General features: G+C 28.0%; 1 protein-coding gene across 2 annotated transcripts in view; it reads right to left on the reverse strand.

The window, feature by feature from the left end:
* shakB (shaking B) overlaps positions 1–14,853 on the reverse strand; it is a 180,353-nt gene extending 165,500 nt beyond the window's left edge. Inside the window, exon 1 of one of the 2 annotated variants that reach the window (XM_065507048.1) lies at positions 14,231–14,853. The gene's annotated coding sequence lies outside the window, so the exon portion shown is untranslated. The remainder of the gene's footprint in view (positions 1–14,230) is intronic. The other variant, XM_065507050.1, reaches the window with a different exon arrangement.
* Positions 14,854–22,471: the final 7,618 nt, after the last annotated feature.

A 22,471-nucleotide genomic window follows, 5' to 3' on the forward strand; every position in this document is an offset into this window, starting at 1 on the left:
GCGGAGAACAAACTCCCACGGAATGTTTTATTCATAATTGGGCTGATAATCGGAGTATTAATTTAACTTGACCAACCGTGAAGAGATTAATTCCAGCCAAACCTTATCCTTGGTCAAACAAGTTATTATTTTTTTATTCAGGTTAGCTTTTAAAAATATGTCAGATATTATCTGTTCTAAATCATTCATTTTCAACTGTTATTTTGGTCAAAGTGGTCACCGAAAAAAAGTACGTGAAAAAATATTAAAATTTTGCAAAAAAAATCCAATATTAATTTTAAAAATAATAGCAAAAGATCTGAAGGTTTATGGTCACACTGTTTCCTAAGCTATTAAGATGTATAAGGAAGACTTGAACATTGAAAAGAAACCAGGATCAGGAAGAAAAAAAGGTCTAACAGATATTTGAAAGGCAAAATAAGTCGAACAAATCTTTCGAAGAGCACCGAACACTTCTATCAGAAAAGCAGCTCATAAAGTTAAATGCTGTGATTATTTTGTGCACAGAGCCAAATCTAATGCTGGGCTGAAGTCGCTTAAAGTTCAGAAAGTTAAAAATCGGAATGCGATAAACAACTTAGAATCAAAAAAAACGAGCGAAAAAATTTAGGTAAAATTGTATAAAAAAATACACCTGTTGTGTGATAGATGATGAGACTTATGTACTGGCAGACTTTTCATAACTTCTGGGTCAAGATTTTTATGTGACTAAAAAATAAACAAAATTCCCAAAGAAGTTTCTTGTGTGGCAAGCAGCCACGATAAATACAGAAATATTAATTACGGAGTATCTAAAATAACGTCATTTACCATTTTTAATACAACACAGAGTCTTCATATTCCTGGCTCGATTTAGCATCATTACACTATGGGGAAAAAGGCCCTTGAGTGGTGTTCACCCAATAATGTTTGTACTACGTGAGGCAAATCCACTCAACTGTCCAGAACTTCCGCCTATGGAAAGGTATTGAGCTCTTGTAAAACAAGAATTAAAGATCACAGTAAAAGTATACCAGGACATGTCCCATTTTCAGCATAAGTGGACCACTTCTTCCAAAATATAACGGAAGCAACTGTAAAATCGTTAATGGGATGATTCTCGGAAAAAGTGGATAAATTTATAAATACCAAGTAGTATGTCAATATTTTAATGTTTAATGTATTTGTACAATATTTTAATAAATTAACGTTTTATTTAATTTAATCTAGAGAAACTATTCTTACTTCATATCTTGCATACATTTCGGCACACTCTTTATTGGTTATTTATGTGTCAAGGATAAATTACAGTTTGTTATTTGAATTTTGAAATCCCAAAATAATTTTTGTTTGGAGAAATTAAATTATTTGACGGTAATTAACATTTTTCGAGCTTAAATTGGTTTTTTTGAAATTTCGGATATTTGTATAACTTTTTGTCATATAGGCAATTCCACGAGAATCGCTACCACGACTGAAAACACAAAAACACTTGAAACTTTTTTTCAAGACGATTTGAATAGAAGAAAATAATAAAATGTTACTATGTGAAAGTATTTAGATCATATTAGAACAGACAAAAATAATAGTTTAAACTGATTTTATTTAATTATACCCTACACCACCATAGTGGGGAGAGTATTATGCGTTTGTGCAGATGTTTGTAACGGCCAAAAATATTAGTCTAACCTTAAAGTATACCGATCGACTTAGAATCACTTTCTGAGTCGATTAAACGATGTCCGTCCGTGTGGTCGGCTGGCTGGCTGTCCATGTAATCCTTGTGCGCAGAGTACAGGTCGCAATTTTGAAGATATTTCGGTGAAATTTGATACATATTATTTTTTCGGCTTAAGGACCAAGCCTGTTGAAACTGGCTGAAATCGGTCGATTATTTCACCTAGCTCCCATACAAATGTCCTCCCGAAATTGGACTTTATCGGTCATAAATGTTTAATTTATATATGTATCTCTACAAATTCCGCTCCAAATAAGTTTTATATACACAAAATTCATGTCACCAAATTTTGTTACGATCGGTCCATAATTAGTCATAGCTCTTATATAGACCCGCTTCCGAAAATCACTTTAACGTGCATAAATCGCTTAAAAATGTTATTAAACACACAAAATTCAACATAATATAGACATAAATAACACGACCTAATTTCATGTTGATCGGTCTATAATTGGTCATAGCCCCCATATAAGGCCCACTTCCGAAAATCACTCACGAATATAAATTATTGAAATTTTAAAAGAAAAACTTGTTTTGCTCATTTACTTAGTGTAGGGTATTATATGGTCGGGCTTGACCGACCATACTTTCTTACTTGTTTTTTAATGTTTTAGGTATGTTTTATGCTAAAATTGCGGTGAAAACTAGGCTCCCAATTAGCTTGTAGTATGAAATGAATTTCACTTTGATTGTTTTCTTTCTATTGTCAAATTCTTTATTGAAACCGAATGTATATTTTCTATTCACTTTTTTAGTTTTTGTATACATATATTTACAGAATATATATTGTTTATTTATAAGAGAAAAGTCTGTCACGTACGGTATGTCATGATACGATATTAAATTTTATTTATTATAAAATCATCCAAAGATTGTTTTTATTTAAATATGACGGATTGTAAAGGAAAAATATTTCGTTTAGTATAAGAAATTAAAATAAAACTTAAGGCCTCTCACGATTCGAATATTTTCGCATATTTCTACATGTACCTCAAAATGGGTTCCGTTTTATGTCACGTACGATATACTCCTATTTCGCTCAATATTTTGGACAATAATATTTCAAAAGAAATTTTTATTATTTTAAAATATAGTACCCTCTGAATGGAACATAAAGACCAAATTATTGTTCAGATAATCTTATTTTTGCAAAATCTATTCCACTTTATAGGCGTACAAATGTCACGTACGATAATATGGAATTGCCCATATGTTAACATGCCTCCAATTTTGATCATTATTGATGAGCACAAAACTAATATTTGGTTAAAACGAAATCTAAATAAAAATTTTAACATTGCTGGATTTTTTAATTTAAAAAGTAGTATTTTTCATGTAGAAACATAATATAAACTGTAATTATCGAAATGTAACTATTTTTATGCAATTGATTGTAAAACCCTAATTTCTGATACTATTGCATTAACTTTTTGTAACGAATTGTATTTGGATGAACTGTATTGGAATCACTATAAATCTCAATTTCGAAAAAATGTGAGTTAGGGCATTTCTACATGAGACCCACGATATATATCGCACAACCAGTTAAAAAGTGACACAACTCAAAATTTAAATTTTTCAGAAATCGAAAATAAATATATACCAATTGAATCATAATGAAAGACATTAGTGTTTTTTGTAGCCACAGTTAACAACAACAGAATTCACTGATATCTTTTGTGTAGATAAACAAGAGTATTGTGCATTGTTTAAGCGTAAAATTCATTTTTCGGGTTTATATAACCCGACAAATTAATTTTGAGTTCTGTCACTTTTGAACTGGGTGTGCGATATGTATAAATATATTACCAACTGCCAGCATTATAACGCCATAGTATACTTTACCGCAGTAGACAACATACAAATAAATAAGAATGCAGTTTGTTTCAAAAAAACCACAAATGAAATGAAAAGTTTCTTTTTTATTTATATTTATTATATGTAAATAAAACATGCACATGCATGTCAAGCCATACCCACTATAATATATATAGCATACTTATGTGTGTGAATGTACACATGCATACTTGAACGTTCATATATAAATACATGTCTCAATTTTTATTATTTTATCTTTTATTCTCTGTTTATTTCTCACTTTCTTCAGCCATGTAGATACGTTTGTATATATATGTGGTTATTTATGTGTGTGAGTATGTATATACGTATACATATATAAAATGCATAAAATACATACGTATGGTTGGCCACAGGCAATATTTGTGGTAACTGGTGTCACAATAATACACCTGAGCTATAAAATCTTAAGTGATAAGTTAATATTTGCATTAAAACATAAAATAAATCTACAATGTAAATATTCACATGAAATATATTTAAATATTTATATAAATATATTTCTGCAACAAAAAAAAGAAGAAGTTGGTCGGTAAAAAATCAAAGAGAAATTGAAAATTCTTAAGGGAAATTTGTGCATAATTTATATACCACAGAAGCGTAAAAGAAGAAATACAAAATTCAGTTAAAAAAATATAATTTTAAATAAGAATGTCACATAAAGTGGTTTTTTCTTTATACTCTAAGCAAACTGTTTTTGTTGGATTCGAAATTGAATTGAATTGGGGAAAGAAATTACATCAATCACAAAACGTTAACATTTTATTAATAAGTAAAAAAACCTGTTAACTTATTTTAAAAAATGTAAAGTTTTGTGGTTTTGTCTAATACGTTAAAACTTACTTTAACATGCAGTTACAAGTAACTAGTACCTAAATATTGCCTTTTAAACAACTGATAACAATAGCCAGTATTAATTTAATTGAAATACTTTAAAACTTTTCTATTTTTTCAACATCAACAAAGATTATTTTCTTGTTTTTTCCTCTATTAAATAAAATTTTATTAAAACAATGGCTCTATTTATTCCCAGGGGTCTTAACTAAATTACACTGAGGTTTTCTACAAACAACAGTTTCCAAACAAAACGTTTGTATTTAAAGTCAATGTAATTTAATACTTATGGTATCACAGAAACATCAAGTGTACAAGATCCTAACAGCAAGACTTTGGGAAATTGTTAATCAATAATGCCTATACCAGCCAGCAAGCTCACACAATGTCTAAAGGAAATCCAACTTTAGCAAAAAGGTATTATTTAAACTGATTAAATTGACAGGCTAAAAATGCCACAATGACAGCAACAGAAAGAAATTTAGTTAAATGAAATCTCTAACAAAATCAAAGTATTTTAAATCGAAAATAAGATTTTAAATTTCATATATCTTTACAAACATTTATAAATTCGTATTTATTTTTTTTAGTAAAAAAAATTGTGTCACGTAGACCATTAAAAGCGTATAGTATCGCCCAAAGCCGATAACAGACAGCCTTAATGTCTGTTGTAGCATTAATGATTTACTTTTTTGATTCAATAGAATTGGCGTTAAAAAAAACCGACAGAAATCGAAAAATCTCCTTCTCTCAAATGAAACTGAAACTATACGTTATTGGCAATGAAGCGCATAAATACGCTATTTTCTGTTTTTTTTTTGTTTGGCACCATCAATTGCCAAACGTTCAGGCAGCCACATTATTTGACATTACCTACCTAGAGGCATCTCTACAACGTACGATATTTTTTTATTGTTATTGTAGATGAAGCGGAAATACTTTGCTTATCCACTTACAAACGAGAAAAAATGGCAAAATAACGAAAATAAAAATCATTAACTATAAATGCGTCAGTACATACGCTTGGGGGAAATGTGTGTGTTGTATAAACATTTTTTGTTAAATATTACATTAAAATAAAAACAGCTTTTGAAGTGTTAATAATGAAGATTTAAATAAATTAAATTTGAGTTTACATAAATTAAAATTTAAATAATTGTATGAAAAGGAATTTGAAGAAAAAAAACTAAAAGTATTTTGAATGGTTTTTAGATTTATCTTATATTATTTTTAAAATAGCAATATGAATATTTGTTTAAAATATCATCGAACCCTTTTAAAATAGATTTCACTGCACGTTAAATTATTAGTGATTTTTTCACAGAATTTCCATTTTTTTAACGATATAATTTTCAACTATTTTAGTTCGAAATTTATCATTAACGATTAGCATTAGAGCTAATACGATAACCTAACCGTCACAATGTCCTATGGCACTATGGATCTACACATCATTCTTAGAGATCCATTAAATGTAGCCTTGAAAAGCAGGTTATTGTGTAGTTAGTGAAACATTAGTGTATTATTACAAAACTGACATGTTAAAGGATGCGTTACCGTTTCGCTAAATGTCTCGTTTTGGCGATTTGCAGTGGCCGAGAAGATAGTCCAAACTTACTGCTGCAGACTTTTTCCTTGTGTAGTTTTCAAATCACATGTCTATGAGAATAAGTCACGGAAGCTGAAAACTCTCAAAGAGAAAACCCGAAAAGAGTTCACTTTAATGACGGGAAAGACGCGAGAAAGATATCTACTAAGATATAAAGAATAGAGTGGCTGAAAACCTAAATCAAATCAAAATTTAGTGTTTTAAAAAAAGGAAGCAACAATGGGGTACTTAAAAAAATTAAAGAGATTCACTTAAATAAAAAGAATATTGTAGTAAAGCTGAGAAGATGCCCTGAACATCTATCGAAATTTTCTAAAACAAAAAGCGAAAATAATGTATAATATTGAAAAATGTACGCAATAGAAAGTTTAAATATGCTAAAGAAAAATGCATTCCAGCTAGCGAACATTCTGAAATGCAGAAAATCCATTTACGGTGGGCTCAATTAACGAGTTACAGTTAATGATGCACTATAAGGAGAGAGATCGAAAAAACATACACGTTTTTCCTTTAAAAATCAAAACTTATGATTTTTTCGATCTCACTCCTTTTAAAAAGTATTAAGAATCAATACATAATAAGTACAAATCATTTATTGAAATTACTTGAACTGATACAAAAGACGCGGGAAGATATGTAGCGTGCTAAATCATACTGAAGGTTGTGCAAAGGCGAATGTAAATGTTTTATCATTACAACTATCACATTATTTTAAAGTTTTTACAAATTAGCTTTAAAGAATTTAGAGGCAATTGAAAACGAGATTTATTTTTTGTCATCTTGTTAATTAGCTTTAAAGAATTTAGAGGCAATTGAAAACGAGATTTATTTTTTGTCATCTTGTTTATTTGCTATTATCGATGCCTTAATATAGAAAGGTCGTATCACGTCTTTTTCGAAATCGGGTTTTTTACATATTCTGGTAGACAAAACTCAAGTATACCTCTCTTAAAAAAGTCAGTTTCCTATGTTGACGAATAACAAATTTACATTATTTAAAAAAGCCCGAACTCATTTCAAAAATAGTTTGAAAGAAAAAGCGCTATTTCATTTAATGTTGAATGCATATTTTTGGTTTATAATTAAAACAAAAAACTTTTCTAAAAGTATTTTTTGATATATTACACATTTTTAGTTGTTTTTTTCACTTTCAGATTTTATTGAGTTTTTTCCTTCTTCTGTAAAGTAACTAAAAGTTGAGATACGACCTTTCTATATTAAGCCATCGATATATTGAAAATAGCAAAAACTACATTTTGCTCCAAACATAGTACTAAGACACAGATTTCTATAATTTTGCACTTCAAAGACATACGAATGTCGCGTTCTTGATAGTATAAATGCATATATGCTAGTGAAACAGTGAGGGCATGGTTGTGTAGTAACATTCATTTAAATGGGTCCAACAAATAGAAACCTTTTGCGGAAAACAATTACCTTACAGACCAATGGATGGAACCAGAAATTATGTTCAATTTAATTTAAATGGCAGCAAAACAAAATCAGTATAAACTTAACTGAATCGAGAAACCTACGGCATACGTTATAAGACATTTTAGTATTTCTTGAAATATTTTAGTTTTTTGTACTGACAGAAATTTTCAAAAAGTTAAATAATTTTTTTTATTTTAGACATTTCTATGGGAAATAATGTATAATATGAATTAATTCATAACATTCTCCGAATGTTTAAATAAATGCAAGCAATTATTTATTATTAACAAGTTAAAAAAGTTTAGAACCATCATGTTGCAACAGAAAAACATTAGTATTAATAAGTTATTTTAATTTCTTTAGAATTAATATTAAGCATACGTCACCTAGGCCAATTAAGAAAAAAACTTATTAAATGTAATTTAAATACAATACGTATTTTTTTAAATTGTTTACCTTTAAATTTTAGACTTTAATTCAATTAAGCATTTAAAGAGGAAATTGTAAAATATAAATCTATTTAAAAAAAAACCATTGCATGACATTTGAATTGTAAATTGTGTGATTATGATAAATATTCGTTTAATATTCAGCTTTAATAATAGAAAAACAGTAGCAAATATACACAAAATAGCAAAAAATATTATGATTTATTCAAAATTTACAAACAAAAAATATTGTATATGCAAATTAATATGTAGCAAAATGTTTCACATGTCAGGTGATTTAATAATAATATTGTTACAATCACACTGGCACTGCCTCCCTCTCGCTTGAAGAGAAAATTCAATACACACTAAACTAATGCCATTTAATTGACCATGTACTCTATACATATTTTAAGTTTATTCTTTTTTAATGTTCTGGTTCTTTTTTATACACTTAAATTTGTGAATAATTTATATTTTTTGTTCTTTTTACCTTAATTTTTTTGTTTTTTTTTGGTTTTTTGTCAATCATTTACATACCGTTGTGGTGCTTTATTACGTTTTGGTTCACGTACTGAACCCTGGATTCCCAAGCGTGTTTTTAATGTTGTTTGCGGTTGAGGACCAGCTGTGGCTGCGGTCACTGCTGCAATACCACTACGCAATGATGTTCCTAATTCCGAATGATGTTGCTGTAATGCCGATTGTGATTGTACACAGTGTGTGTAATCGAGACCGGGCAATTCCAATGAAGTAATCGGATGTATGCGAGATAATGACAGTGTACTCTCTAATACGGTGCTAAGTAAGGGGGCACTGCGTAAGGATCTTAAACTACCAGGTCTACTAAATGGTTCTTGTTTATACATTTGTAATCAAACAATAGCTCTTAATTGAAATGTTTTTTTTGTTTTTGGTTCAAATTTGCTTGTTGTTATTTGTTGCGCGGGTTCTTCTTCTCAAGAGTCACGTCATATTGCGTGAACTTTATTCATGTTTTAAAATTCACCACCTTTTTTTGTTGTGGCATAGAGAGGTTTTTTGTTAAATTGTTATGGTCTTTTGTTTATAATTATAAAGTTTTGTTCGTTTGCTGTTCGTTTAGATATTCTGGTTGTAACCACGACCCGTGTTGATTTTGTTGCACGCGTGTTTTTATAAAATTAACGCTTTATTTTTATTTTTATTAAAATAAATAGGAGGACCTTTTATTTTGGTTGGTTACGGTGGGCCGTAATATGTTTGAAAAAGTAAGTCAAGAAACATTTTATATATGACGTGATTTGTAGTGGTTGAATAAATTTAAGAAATCAGATTACGATTTTAATTCGTACCCATAGAAACAATTTGATTATAACTCCTGACTTTCATATATAAAATATAAAATTTAATACTACTCAATACTATTGAAATCTGTCATTTTAATGAAAAAAATATCCTGGAGCGTATGATGCTCATTTGCTTTTTGTACCCTTTACCTGTCATAAATGGTGCAATATTTTGAGATTTGTTTTAATTTAAACACAAATCCCTATTTTCAATTATTTCTATAGGGGTCTTATTTTTCCCTTTGGGATTTTCGATCAAATGCTGAAAATTTGAGCAAAATCTAATAATGTTTAAAGGATTCACATTTTATATAAAAACATCGATGCGTAAATGAAATACAATCATAAAATAAAACTCATATGAGGAGTTTTATTTTAAAAAATAAATTTTTGGAGTTTTATTTTTTCCTTCAGAAAATAAAACTCATTTGAGGAGTTTTATTTTTCCCGTCAGAAAATAAAACTCATTTGAGGAGTTTTATTTCTCCCGTCAGAAAATAAAACTCTTTTTGTTTATTTTCCTTTTTTTTAGTATATTTTGTATGACAACAACAATGTAATAATAAATCAAACAAAAAGAAATTCAAATCCCATTTTTTTTTTATTTTAATGTCAATTTAATAAATTGCAATGCAAGTTGCTTTACAAATTGTAATGATCTGACCAGTGACAAGCTTTAAGTGTCAATGTACATAAAGTGAGTTTAATTTTCTGACGGGACCAATAAAACTCCCTAAATGAGTTTTATTTTCTGAAAGAAACAAATTTCAGGAGTTTTATTTTTCCCGTCATAAAATAAAACTCATTTAAGGAGTTTTATTTTTTTCCGTCATAAAATAAAACTCATTTGAGGAGTTTTATTTTTCCCGTCATAAAATAAAATTCATTTGAGGAGTTTTATTTTTCCCATCAGCAAATAAAACAAAAAATAAGAAATTAAAATCCCAGTTGTTTTTATTTTAATGTCGATTTATTAAATTGCAATGCAAGGTGCTGTAAAAATTGTAATGCTCTGACCAGCGGCATGCTTTAAGTGTCAATTTACATAAAGTGAGTTTAATTTTCTGACGGGACAAATAAAACTCCCTAAATGAGTTTTATTTTCTGAAGGGAAAAATAAAACTCCATAAATTACTTTTATTTTAAAACTCCTGAAATAAGTTTTTTAACAGTTTTATCCGAACTTTTATTTTTACGTTGAAAAATAATTGCTTCAGATGCATTTTTATTTTTAAAGTTACAAAATAACTGTTACGGTCCCTGATTTTTATTCAACATTTTAATTTTTTTAAAATATTTCTTTTTGACTCAAAACACGAAACTTCAAATAAAATGTGAAACCTCTTAAAGTTATACGATTTTGCTCAAATTTTAAATTTTAAACCTCAGGGGTTTAAAATCCACCCTAGTATCCAACCTAAGAAAAATTTCAGATATAAATCATAAAAAAGTACCGGTATCCTTAGCGGCCCACTGTATTATAGTTATTTATTACATGGGGTTTTCCGGTTAACCGTTTATATAAAATTATGTTCAACTTATTTTCGTTTTGGTCATTTCTATTGTTATTGTTGTTGTCGGTTGTTACATTATAACCAATTAAATGATCTTTATCATGAAATTGTTAGAAAAATTAACGTTTTGTTAAACACAACTGTTAGAGCACGCGATTTACATGTCACACTTCTAATTACACTCACTAGACGTATAATAAACTTTACACAAACAAAATTTGTCACACGTTCAACATTTTATTAAGTATTTTCTTTTCAATTCAACAAAACGCTTGTTAACCACATGACAGTCATTACTATTTATTATTTAACTAAGAAGTGTTGGTGGATGGTGTTGTTTTATTGTTTATTTTATTTAATTTAATTATAATGTTTAAACGTTGTTGCTGCTGTTGATAGTTTTATGTTTGTTTGATTATAACTCCTATGAGATTTGTTTTTGGTTTTTATATTTAGTTTTTCAAAGTTTTAATTATTATTGTTTTGTTTTTGTTATATGTAAATGTTTTTACTGTTTTTCTGATAGATGGAAAAGTGTAGTGTACCATAATTAAAATATCTACATACATATATACAATATTGTTTGTTTGAGTAACATTTAGGTTATTATACAATATTCACATCAATATAAAATTTATATTTTGTTATGAAAAAAATATATACAAACTCAAATGATTTTAATATGAGTTTTAGCAATACAAAAGTTTTGATATTGTTTTTGTTAAACTGTTTAAACATATGCATGTGTAATCAATTTGTGGTTTAGTTTGAATGATTCAAATATTTGTATTTATATACACAAACGAAATAATATGAGGCTATGTTAATAATGAAATTTTATAGTTTATTTAAAACTGCTCATAGAATTTCAATTTTATAAACAAATATTTTAATTATATAGAAAATAGTTTTTCTATACGTACTATGTATTTATATAAATGAATGCCAGTAATCACAATAAACATTTACTTTTGTTTCTTTTAACAATTTACCCTATTGATAAAAATTAGGTGTTAAATTACGTTGAAATTAAAACAGAGTATATTAATTTTTCATATGTGTATTAATTTAAGTGATAAAATATCCGACAAGTATCAACATTAAATAGGTTTAATTTTCGTCTTGGATTTCCTAATCATCATTCATATTACCTGGATGCATAGAGCTACATTTTCAAAGAAAATATCTGCATTTTGTACCCATCGATTGTGACTCGTCAAAATATTTATTGTAGACCCATATCATTAAATATTTTCTGGGTCCTCGTAGAATTATAAGATGAGATCTATCTATGTCCGTCAGCCTGTCTGTCTGCCTGTTGATAGAGTCCAGCTTTTGATAGAGAAATTAGCTTTCTGAAATTTTACACAAATACCCTCTGCTTATAAGGTTTGTTTGGTATTGAAAATGGGCAATATCAGCCTATGATTAAAAATTGGAGCTAAAATCAAAAAAATGGTATTTTTACAATTTTTTCCATAGTGTCCACATTTTCTTCGGAGCTGGGAAATAATAGGAAACACATAAAGCTTTCTAAAACGGCTTTTTGTTTTCTGATCCCAGCTTTAAGATTTTAGAGCATGTGGCCCACATTTGAAATCTTCAAGGTTTGACAGAATTTTTATATTTCAATTTTCAAATGCCTATAACTCGGAAATTATAAGAGATAAATAGCACACGTTGGAATTTCCAAATATATAAAATATCTTTGAAATCGGATGGGACACAAAAAACGCCACGAGTTAAAAAACCTTCAGCATTTGTTGGGCCCATTTTTATAGCTTATGACCTGGCTCACTAATTGCGAACGAACATTTTCTTTCTTATTTTATATTTAAAACAAAAAAAAAAAATCAAATTTATGTGTTGTTTTCAATGTAAAATAAGAAAGAAAATGTTCGTTCGCAATTAGTGAGCCAGGCTTTTAAACTCGAATACTCCTTGGCTAAGCCCACATCGTATTTTGTATCGATCGGTTTTATTTATTTCCAAAAAATTTTGATTCTGCCCTACTGTGGATCAGTCAACACCATAGAGACCTCAACTGGGCGTCCCGAACCTTCGGCATCTTTCATGCTTGAACGGCCACAACAAAATTCAGTTAACCACTTAGCCTATATTTGAGTGATGAGTTTTTTCCGCAAAAAATAATGCTTAATAAGCAAAGGAAATTCAACTGTTTCCAATTTCTCCTCAAGACACGATGTAGTCTTCTATCAATGGCTTTCAAATACATAATAAATGACACAGGATGTTGACAACAGTCAAATGACAGATGCCTGTTGGCAGTAGCAATCTTGCCCATTCAGTTATGAGTCAGGAAATTCAAAAAGTCGCAGTTTTATTGATCCATCCTTAGTAAGTCATTCACTGCGAAGTTTACGTTACAAAGTATTAAAGGCCTTATTCATAATAAATTTTTAAATTTATTATTTCATAAACCTTTTCTGTATAAAATTAAAAATTTATAATCAGGGTTGTTCCTGTTCTCACTTTCACCATTCACCTTATTTTTGAAAGCACAATTACAACAATAGTATCTAATTTTCTCAGAATTTCTTATTAGAAATGTTTACACGCAATTTGTTTAACCTTAATTATATAATTTTTGAAATTTTATTTTATATTGTATTGTTGTAATTATGCTTTCAAAAATAGGGTGAATGGTGAAAGTGAGAACAGGAATAGCCATGAATGATTAAGGCGGAATGTATTTTTGAGTCAAAGTAAGCGAAATTTTAATAAAAATTTTGCCCTAAAACTTTTAAGGTTAGAATGAGCACAAAGTTCAAAACATAAAGTGGCTACTGAAATATTTACGAAATAAGAACTCAAGTATTTTTAAAAATTTAAATTAGTATTTTAAATCAAGGTTTTATATTCAAAAATGTCTAACTACTATCTACCAATTGTAAAAGTCAAATGGTTTACTTCAGTTTTAGTATTAAATATTAATTCTAAATTTTCAAAATTTGTAATAGAACTTTTCAATAATAACAAAATATGCAATAAAAATATTCCAAATGGAAAACAAATCAAAGAAGTGACAATTGCTAACTCCATGTTTTGCTGTTTCCTGTTTATACAAATTCTCAAAAAGAATTTGACAAAAACATGCAGTGAGTGTAGCTACATTTTAACATTAAATCTGAAATTAATTTCTCACTTAATTCCAATAAGACAAAACAGATTTCTCCTTTCAAAATAAAATCCTAAATATATTAGCTATTAAAAAATAAAAGAAAGAAAATAACGTTTCCCCTCCCACAAAATGCATTTTCATCAAAAAAGTAAATTGTTTATATTAATCATACGCACTGTAGCACCACAATACATACGAGGATTACATGAGTGAAATACATAATACGATTATATACATAAACACCAGACATACACATTTCTTTAAGAATGTATTTGTATGTATGTGAAAGTAATTTGTCACATAAATTTCTGTGATAAATTCTACTTATAATATTTACAAAAATAAACTAAAGGAAATAACTACATACTTGTGAGGTGCTTTCCACTTTAGTAACTATTTGATAATGAAAAAAACTCCAATACAGCTTTGGATGTCTGTGTTGATACTTCTTCTCTTCTTGGGCTTGTGATTTTTATGTCCTGGTTTTTTTCTCTTCCTTGTTTGTTGACTTTCGATTTCGATTTGTTTTGCTGTTTCTTTGGTTCGGCTGCTTGCTATTCTTTGAATGCAATCACTATTGTTGTGCGTTTCGATGATTAATGAGTCAAAATGATAATTCGTTCTCTATACTCTTTCTTTTGCTCTCACTCACTTTTCTATAGAACTCACTCAACTGCTTCTTCTACTTTCTGCTTGTCGACGTCCCGACTTTCCTCCTTTTCACTGGATTTAACGTCTTCGTTTTGTTTGAAGGTTTTGCTTTTCACCTTAATCACAATATTCTTAAAATCATGGCGATACTGTTTATTTCTTTGTTTTGAGTTAAAATTGTGCTTGATATTTGTAATTAAGGAGTTGTGAAAGAGGATTTATTTTTTTGTTTGTTCTTGTTGTTTAAAGTAATTGTGATATTGTTGATTTAATACTTTATCTTTTTGTTTAACGTTTAACGTTACTGACACTGTTACTCTTTCTGTTTTGTTTTTATAATTTCTTTCTGTTACTAATTGTGCATTTATGTATGTAAAATGATATTTTTTATACAAATGCTTTTTGTATTCTGGTGATGTTGTGATAAACAGAGAGATGGTGTTGTTTTTTTTATTTTTCAAGATGATTTATTGATTTGAGAGTATAAAAAAAGTTGACGTTTTTCTGTTGATACCTTTTTTTTGGGGAAGATCGATGCTGTTTTGTTTTTGTATAGTAACTTAAAATTAATTCGTTATAGAAATGTGTGTATTTGAATTTTTCTTTGAGTTCGCTGTTTTATAGACGTTATCACTCAACTACTAATGATTTAGAGACATGTGAGATGAGATTGATAAGACGAACATTTGTATTGTTTATGAGTTCTTACTGTTTTTATTTCAAGTTTTTTTATAACTGATTTTGAAATGTTGTTACTCATTTGTTGCTGTATTTTACAAATTCAACTAATAGATAATGTCTGGTGCTGTTTGTGAAAATTTCTTTAATATTTTGTGTTGATATTTTTGTTTAAAAAAATTTTCTAATTATAATTCATAAAGTGCGAATCATATAGGCAGCCACATTATGCTCCCAGATTTAAATACAATCCATAGAAGTGTATTTTGCCAACGAGTCCAATCCATTTTGGCATAGAATAAAATACAACAATGAAAAATAAAAATGTATATAAAACAACGTAATATGTTGATAGATGAGTTGTTGTTGTTATATTATTACTATATATAGTATATATAAATATAGATGTTGTAACTGTTGCGGTTTTATAGTTATAGTTGTTATTATGATGATGGAGTTGAATGAAAAGGATTTTTATTGATTACAGACTCTTTCCCTTTTGTTTATGGTTAGCTGTTGAAAAGGATGGCTGGTAGTTGAAGTAGCTTTTACTATAGCTGTGTTACTTTCAATTTGTTTCCTGTTTCAGCTGTCCATCATTTTTTTGATCTGTAGTTGATAAGAGAAATAAAAAATAAATTAATTTTATTTGCTGGTGTTTGATGGAGTTATTGTTTACAAAGTATTTTTTTTATTTTTTTAAATTGTATAAATAAAAATAAGAGTTTTAAGTTTTAATAAAAGAGAAAAGTGTTATAATAGAATTTTTTTTTATTATTGTAAATAAACCATATATGATTAAGCTGAAACCTCATTATCTGTTTATTGATTTAATCTCTGTTAAAAAGCAGTTTAATTAATATTAAATCTTTTTTTTTAATATTATAATAAACAATTATATATAGTGATTGATTTTATTGAAACCATTAAAGCGTTAATTTTGTTGGTACAAAAATTAATTTATACTATATATGTTTGAAATAAATACAATGATTTAAATTCATTGGTTTTTTGTTAAAATTAATTTGTACTACGAATTCATTGTTTCAAAGAAATATTTATGAAAATTAAACAAAAAATTATTGTTAAATTTTATTCTATATGAAGGGCTCGTTGCAGGGTCTCAATAAAAATGAGTATAAAGTTTTGAAAAAATTTTAAATTTTATGAGTTTTGTGAAGATAAACTTTACAATTTTTATTTCATAAAATAAATATTTTAGAAATTAAAGAAAATATTTTAAATATGTTTTAAATCATAGAGAATAAACATAGAGCGGAAAGTCTCCTGTCAAAGACCTAACTCAGTTGTCAAAAACCTAAGTGGTGAGAATTTATTAGTAAAAAAACTATGTGACAACAAAAACAACACTAGTATTTGTAACTTTTTTGAGTAATTTTTTTGTTTGGATTTTTTTCTAGTTTCCGTTCTATGTATGTTTTAAAATCCAACATATTAAAAACTTAAATATGTTTAAATACCAAGAAAGTAAAAAAAACTCTAATCATTTCATCGATTTTGCTCACTAACTTACAGTCCCCATAGAACAGCCAACAATCCTTTGTGTAAAGAATTTCATATGTGGTTTCTTTCTATAGAATTACTGGATAAATAAAAAAATAGTATTTCCCAACTTAACAAAAGGTATTATTGTGGTTTTGCAACTATTTTTTATCAGCTCACAGCACACACTCGTGTGTTGAATATTTTTCACATTAGTCTTTGTTAAAAATAAAATGTGTCACTAACACAAACAACTAATAAGAAGTAGAAAAAAACCAAAAATAAATGGTTAAATCAAACAATTTTAAATTTCTATTTATTTTTTTTCGAAAAAATGGGTAGAAAATATCAAACTGTATGTGTGTGGTCACCTTTTGTGTTTGATATTAAATACATGGTACTCAAAGCACGTTTAATGCCCATAAGTTTTAATCCTTAAGGAATATTTTAGTTTTACGCTTAGGGCTTTTAATGTTTCATTTTTTTTTGTTTGAGGAAAAGAAATAAAGCAACAGCCTAAAAAACATCATATATGATTTAAGTTTAAATTTTGTTATTTCAACTAGATATGTGATATAAAATGTTTTGGGTTTTGCTGTCTCAACACAAAAATCAATCAATCATGCTCAAAATTACATTCTTGCTATATACACCCAGTACATATTTTTTGTGTGTCTCTGTGTTTGGCTGGGAGAAGATCTTTAGTTTAAAATTATTGTGCAATCTGAGCCTTTTTTTCTTATGTAAAACAAACAATATGATTAGTATTAGATATCATTCATATAGTACAGTGCTGAGTATAAGTTTAAAAGCGGATATATTTACCATTCAATTTGATGTAAATCAACCAAAAAACTAAAATTTTGTGAAAATGAGCGAATTCACTTAATTGTGAGTAAATTTGAAAAGAATCAATCGATTTTTTTGGTCGATATCTTATTTTGTTCCTATTACATGTGGCTTTAGGATAAGGTTTCTGATTTTTTCGATTTTTCATGATTTTTTTTTTTGTTAAAAAATATCCCATTTTCACATAAAAAAATATATTTTTTGCTTCAATTTGTTATTATAACTCCGAAACTACTGAGCCGATTGAAACATCATATATATACGTGAAGATTTGTGCATGTTTTGATTTGTGCAAATTAAAGAAGAACAATAACTACTCAATTGTGTGTAAATCAAACGAAAAACTAAAATTTTGTGAAAATGAGCGAATTCACTTTATCTATCAGCCCAATTATGAATAAAAATTCCGCGGGAGTTTTTTCCCTTTTCTCATTTTTCCTATTCAATTTCAATGAGAAAAAACTCCCGGGGAACAAACAAACAAAATGAAATGGTCCATGTATGTAATGGCATCACGTGAGAACGGCTGGAGCGATTTGGCTGATTTTTTTTTATTCGATTAGAAATTTTCAGGAGATGGTTTGTAAAGAAAAAAATTTAAAAATTCCGGGTAAAACTCGGATTTTTTTATAGTCCAGTCAACTGTAATAAAAAAGCTCCCCAAAGTATGCAGTACAAATTTAGATATTTTATTTGCAAATAAATAAAAACAGACAGGTGTATGTGGGTTGGAGAAACTTGAAGAACTAACATTAGTAAATGCTACCGGGCGAAGACCGGTAGCATTTACTTCACAATTTACTTCGCATTTTATTCACAACTAGTTGTGAATAAATTCGAAAAGAATTAATCGATTTTTATGATCTCTATGCCATTTTGTTCCTATTATATGTGGCTTTGCGATAAAGAAATAAATCTGAACAACTTATGTCGTTTTCGATTTCTCATGATTTAACAAAAATTGGCCATTTTCACGTAAAAAATATATTTTTTGCTTCAATTTGTTATTATAACTCCGAAAATACTGAGCCGATTGAAACATAATATATATTTGAAAATTTGTATAAGAACATTAACTACTGTATTTTATGTAAGTATGTATATCAAATTAAAAACTTAAATTTTGTGAAAATGAGCCAATTCACTTAATTGTGAATAAACTCAAAGAGTCAATCGATTTTTATGAGCGATATCTCATTTTGTTCCTATTACATGTGGCTTTACTATAAAGAATTAAATCAATTTTTGACGATTTCGTTTATTCATGATTTTGTAAACAAAAAATTGAGCTATTTTCACATAAAATATATATTTTTTGCCTTAATTTGTTATTATAATGCCGAGTTATCTGTAATTATGTGGAGAAACGTCTAAACAAATTTATAGTTTTACTTAATTTTTTTTTTTAAAAAATTAAAAATTTTACATCAATATTGTGTAGTGGTTTAATAAGCCTTTAACATGTTTTCGATTTTATTGCCTTGTGTAATGGTTGCTCATTTTCTTTGAAGTTTTTTGGGTCAAGTAGCATTATTTTCAAAGACAAAAATGTCGGAAAAAACTTCCAATTAAAAATATATTTCGCATTTCATTTCAAGTTGAAATGTAAACATTTACAGAAATCGATATTCCATTTTTTTAACACAAAAAAAAAACATTCAAATCCTAAATTTTAGATTTTTAAATTTTTTAAACGATTTTGAAAAAAAGTTTCGAGTTTAATGTGAAAGTGGCAATATTTTGTCACAGATTTTTCTTTGCTGTTTTAAAACATGTTCAAAATAAATTTAATATACCAGCTAACTAAAAACCCTTAATCTAATATCCCAGAGTATGCAGTTTCTTGTTTATCTCTTGAAAAATATTCAAAACATTTTCGTTTGCTAAGCAAAAATATCCAATGACATTTTATAATTTTACATGTGTCTGTTTAACCAACTGTCTGCTGTTTTATGGGTGTTACACTTTGTTAAAGAAAATTCCAATTTTGTTAACTTGTATTTTAATACATGCCGCCCCATCTCAAACAAAACCTTTAAGTGTGGTGACTACAAGAAGAAACCATCATAGAATAATGTCCCATTTTTTGTTTGTTTTTATGGGAATTTTGAATTGTGGGTGTGTGTGAATAGTTGTTGTCATTTTCTAATGTTTACATTTGTTGATGGTGTTGTTGTCGTTTGATGCTGCTGGTTTATTCCTCGTAAATCTGGTAATATAAACATAATTGATGTCCTTTTCTACATCCCCCCTCTCCACGAACTCAACTCTCTACTTTTAAACAGTGATTTTTCTCATAAGATATTTTTAACACATACATACACGTGCATTGTAATGTGCTTTACATTTTTCTGTTGTTGTTGTTGTTAAAATATTCTTATCATCATCTTGTGGAGGAGAATCATAAAACTGTTGGTGTTTTCTCCCTTGTGCCCTAACATTATCTTCTTCTTATTATTTTTCTAATTGATGATGTAGCATTTGTTGTTGTTGGCATTCTACAGAATTTTGTTTTAAGTTTTCTATTTTGTTTCAAAAATCAATTTTATTTAATTTTAAGGTTTACCAGCAAATGTGTTACACATTTATGCTTAACTACAACTTTACCAACAGTTGTTTTAATGTTTAAGAGAGTTTGTCATAAAACTTTGTTTTATTGATTATTAAGGCAATTATGGTTGACCATAAAAAATAACAAAAAATAAAATATTACAATAATATTAATTTTATAATCATGGAGTTTTATTTATTTTTATGCTACAAATTGTTAACATTGAAGTGGCTGTTATTTCTCATGATAAAATATTTGCAAACAGTGGTCTGTGTCCAATTTTATGGTGGTTGTTTTGTTGTGAGTTCGATATTTGTTATCTTCTTTCTGTCTTTATTATATCATTGAAATGATGTTAGTAAATTATCAGCAAGGAATCAAGGAATTTAATAAAAGAATTTTTAATATTATTATGTGGAAGTTAATTTTGAAATAAGCTACTTAATTAAAATATAAATGAATGGGATCATTTGCTAAAAAAATTAGTTGAGAATGAGAGAGGTTTTTGTTATTATTCATTTCCACAGAAAGGTTCACCGAACCAAAAGTAAAATTACATCGACCCTGAAAATATATTTTTGCTTGCTCTTAATGACATTTGTCTTTATTTATTATTCATATGTTTATATTATGACTACACATTTCTTGTGAAAAAAACGAGGTCCAACATTGCTCGATTTGCGTTAAATTTTGCATTCATATTCAAATGTCGCGTTCTTGTAAATTCAAACCAAATGATTGTTTATCTGAGAAACCAAATAATTGTTTATCTGATTTTCAAAGTGAGTCTCGTTCGACATCGTTTTTTATTATTTTAAAATTTTTCTTTGTATAAATTATGTTCCAAAAAGCTGAAGGAAGCAAATTTAAAGTTTAAGATCTGAGTAGCAAAATTTTTGAAAAAACTTTAAAAATTAAATGTTGAAAAATTTAAATTAAAAATATTTTTTATTTACTTTTAGATCTCTATGTAAAAAATATACAAATTTGTTTATATCAATAAAGTTACGTTTCCGCATACACCGTAATCGGCACCGAAAACGAAATTCAATACATTTACACCGAAAAAAAGTTCGTTTTAGAAATCGGCAAAGAAAATTGGGAACGAAACGGCACCGATCGGTAACGAAAAACCTGTTATTTGGGGCCGGAACGAAAACAACTTCAAGTAGGTTGTTTTCGGTGCTGTAGGAACGAAATTATTTTAATTATTTTTTAATTTCAAATTTAAAGGAAATCGAAATGAATAAACAAAATTAATTTTCTCTGTTGGAAGAGGAAAAAATAATATTTTTTGTCAAAAATTATGAAATTCTATTTAAGTGCGATATCCAAAATTAAAAAATAATTTCGTTTCTATTTTATGCCGCAACGAACACCAACGTTGTTCAGTTTCAGTTTTCATTAACGGCGCCGATTACGGTATATGCGGAAACCCAGCTTAACCTATTATAACTTGAAAAAAAAATCACAAAATTGCATGTGTATTTCAAATTCCAAATATTTTTTAAACGAAATTTAAAAGTGTTATTAAATTTTTATTATAATAAACGCTAAATGAGGATTACAATCGGTAATTTAAACAGTTGTAGCTATTATGAGATGGAATGGGGAATGATTTCTTTGGATTGCCTAGTTTCATTGGATTGCTAATTTACGATTTTGTAATTTTAAATTTCTGGGAGTTTATTAACCCTTTTATATCTGCGGTCAAAATTGTCCAAGACAGCAAACTTAAAGGTCCAAATGTAATTTTTTATAAAGAAAAATTTCCATATTCACTTGGAACTACTGAAACTATTTGTTTACTTGGACTTCGTTAATAACTTGAAGTCAAAAATACAGTTTTTAAATCTATTTTGAGTATTAATTAGACAACTTTCAGTGTAAAACTACCAAAATGACTATAAAAACTATTATCTTCAATACTGAGAACATACAATAACAATACTTTTTTTTAGAAATTAACCTTTTATAGCTCAAAAAATTCTGGTAAAAATAGGTATAAATGCTAATATGAATTACTACTATAAATGCTTTTGGAATTTAATTTGGTTACGACTTGTACTTTGCGCCAGTCATATGAACAAGTAAAATAAAAATAGAAAAAAAATTGGGAGTAATTTCATTCATATGAAAAATGTGTTCAACAAACAGGTCGAAACAGGTCAATGAGTATATATACGCTTAAAGAGGACACCTTGGAATTTCTCCTGGTAGTAAGATTTGTTTAACCCCTTTTGACCCTAAGCACTTTTATTCCACTGAAATTCAAATTTGGCAAATATATAGTACCTGAGAAAAAAATTAATAACACATAAGGTATAAACGGTACAGTGACAAATCAGATCAGCTCTTAAAGACTATTATCCTACC

The sequence above is a fragment of the Calliphora vicina genome, chromosome 4 (genome assembly GCF_958450345.1).
Source record: "Calliphora vicina chromosome 4, idCalVici1.1, whole genome shotgun sequence".
NCBI lineage: Eukaryota > Metazoa > Arthropoda > Insecta > Diptera > Calliphoridae > Calliphora > Calliphora vicina.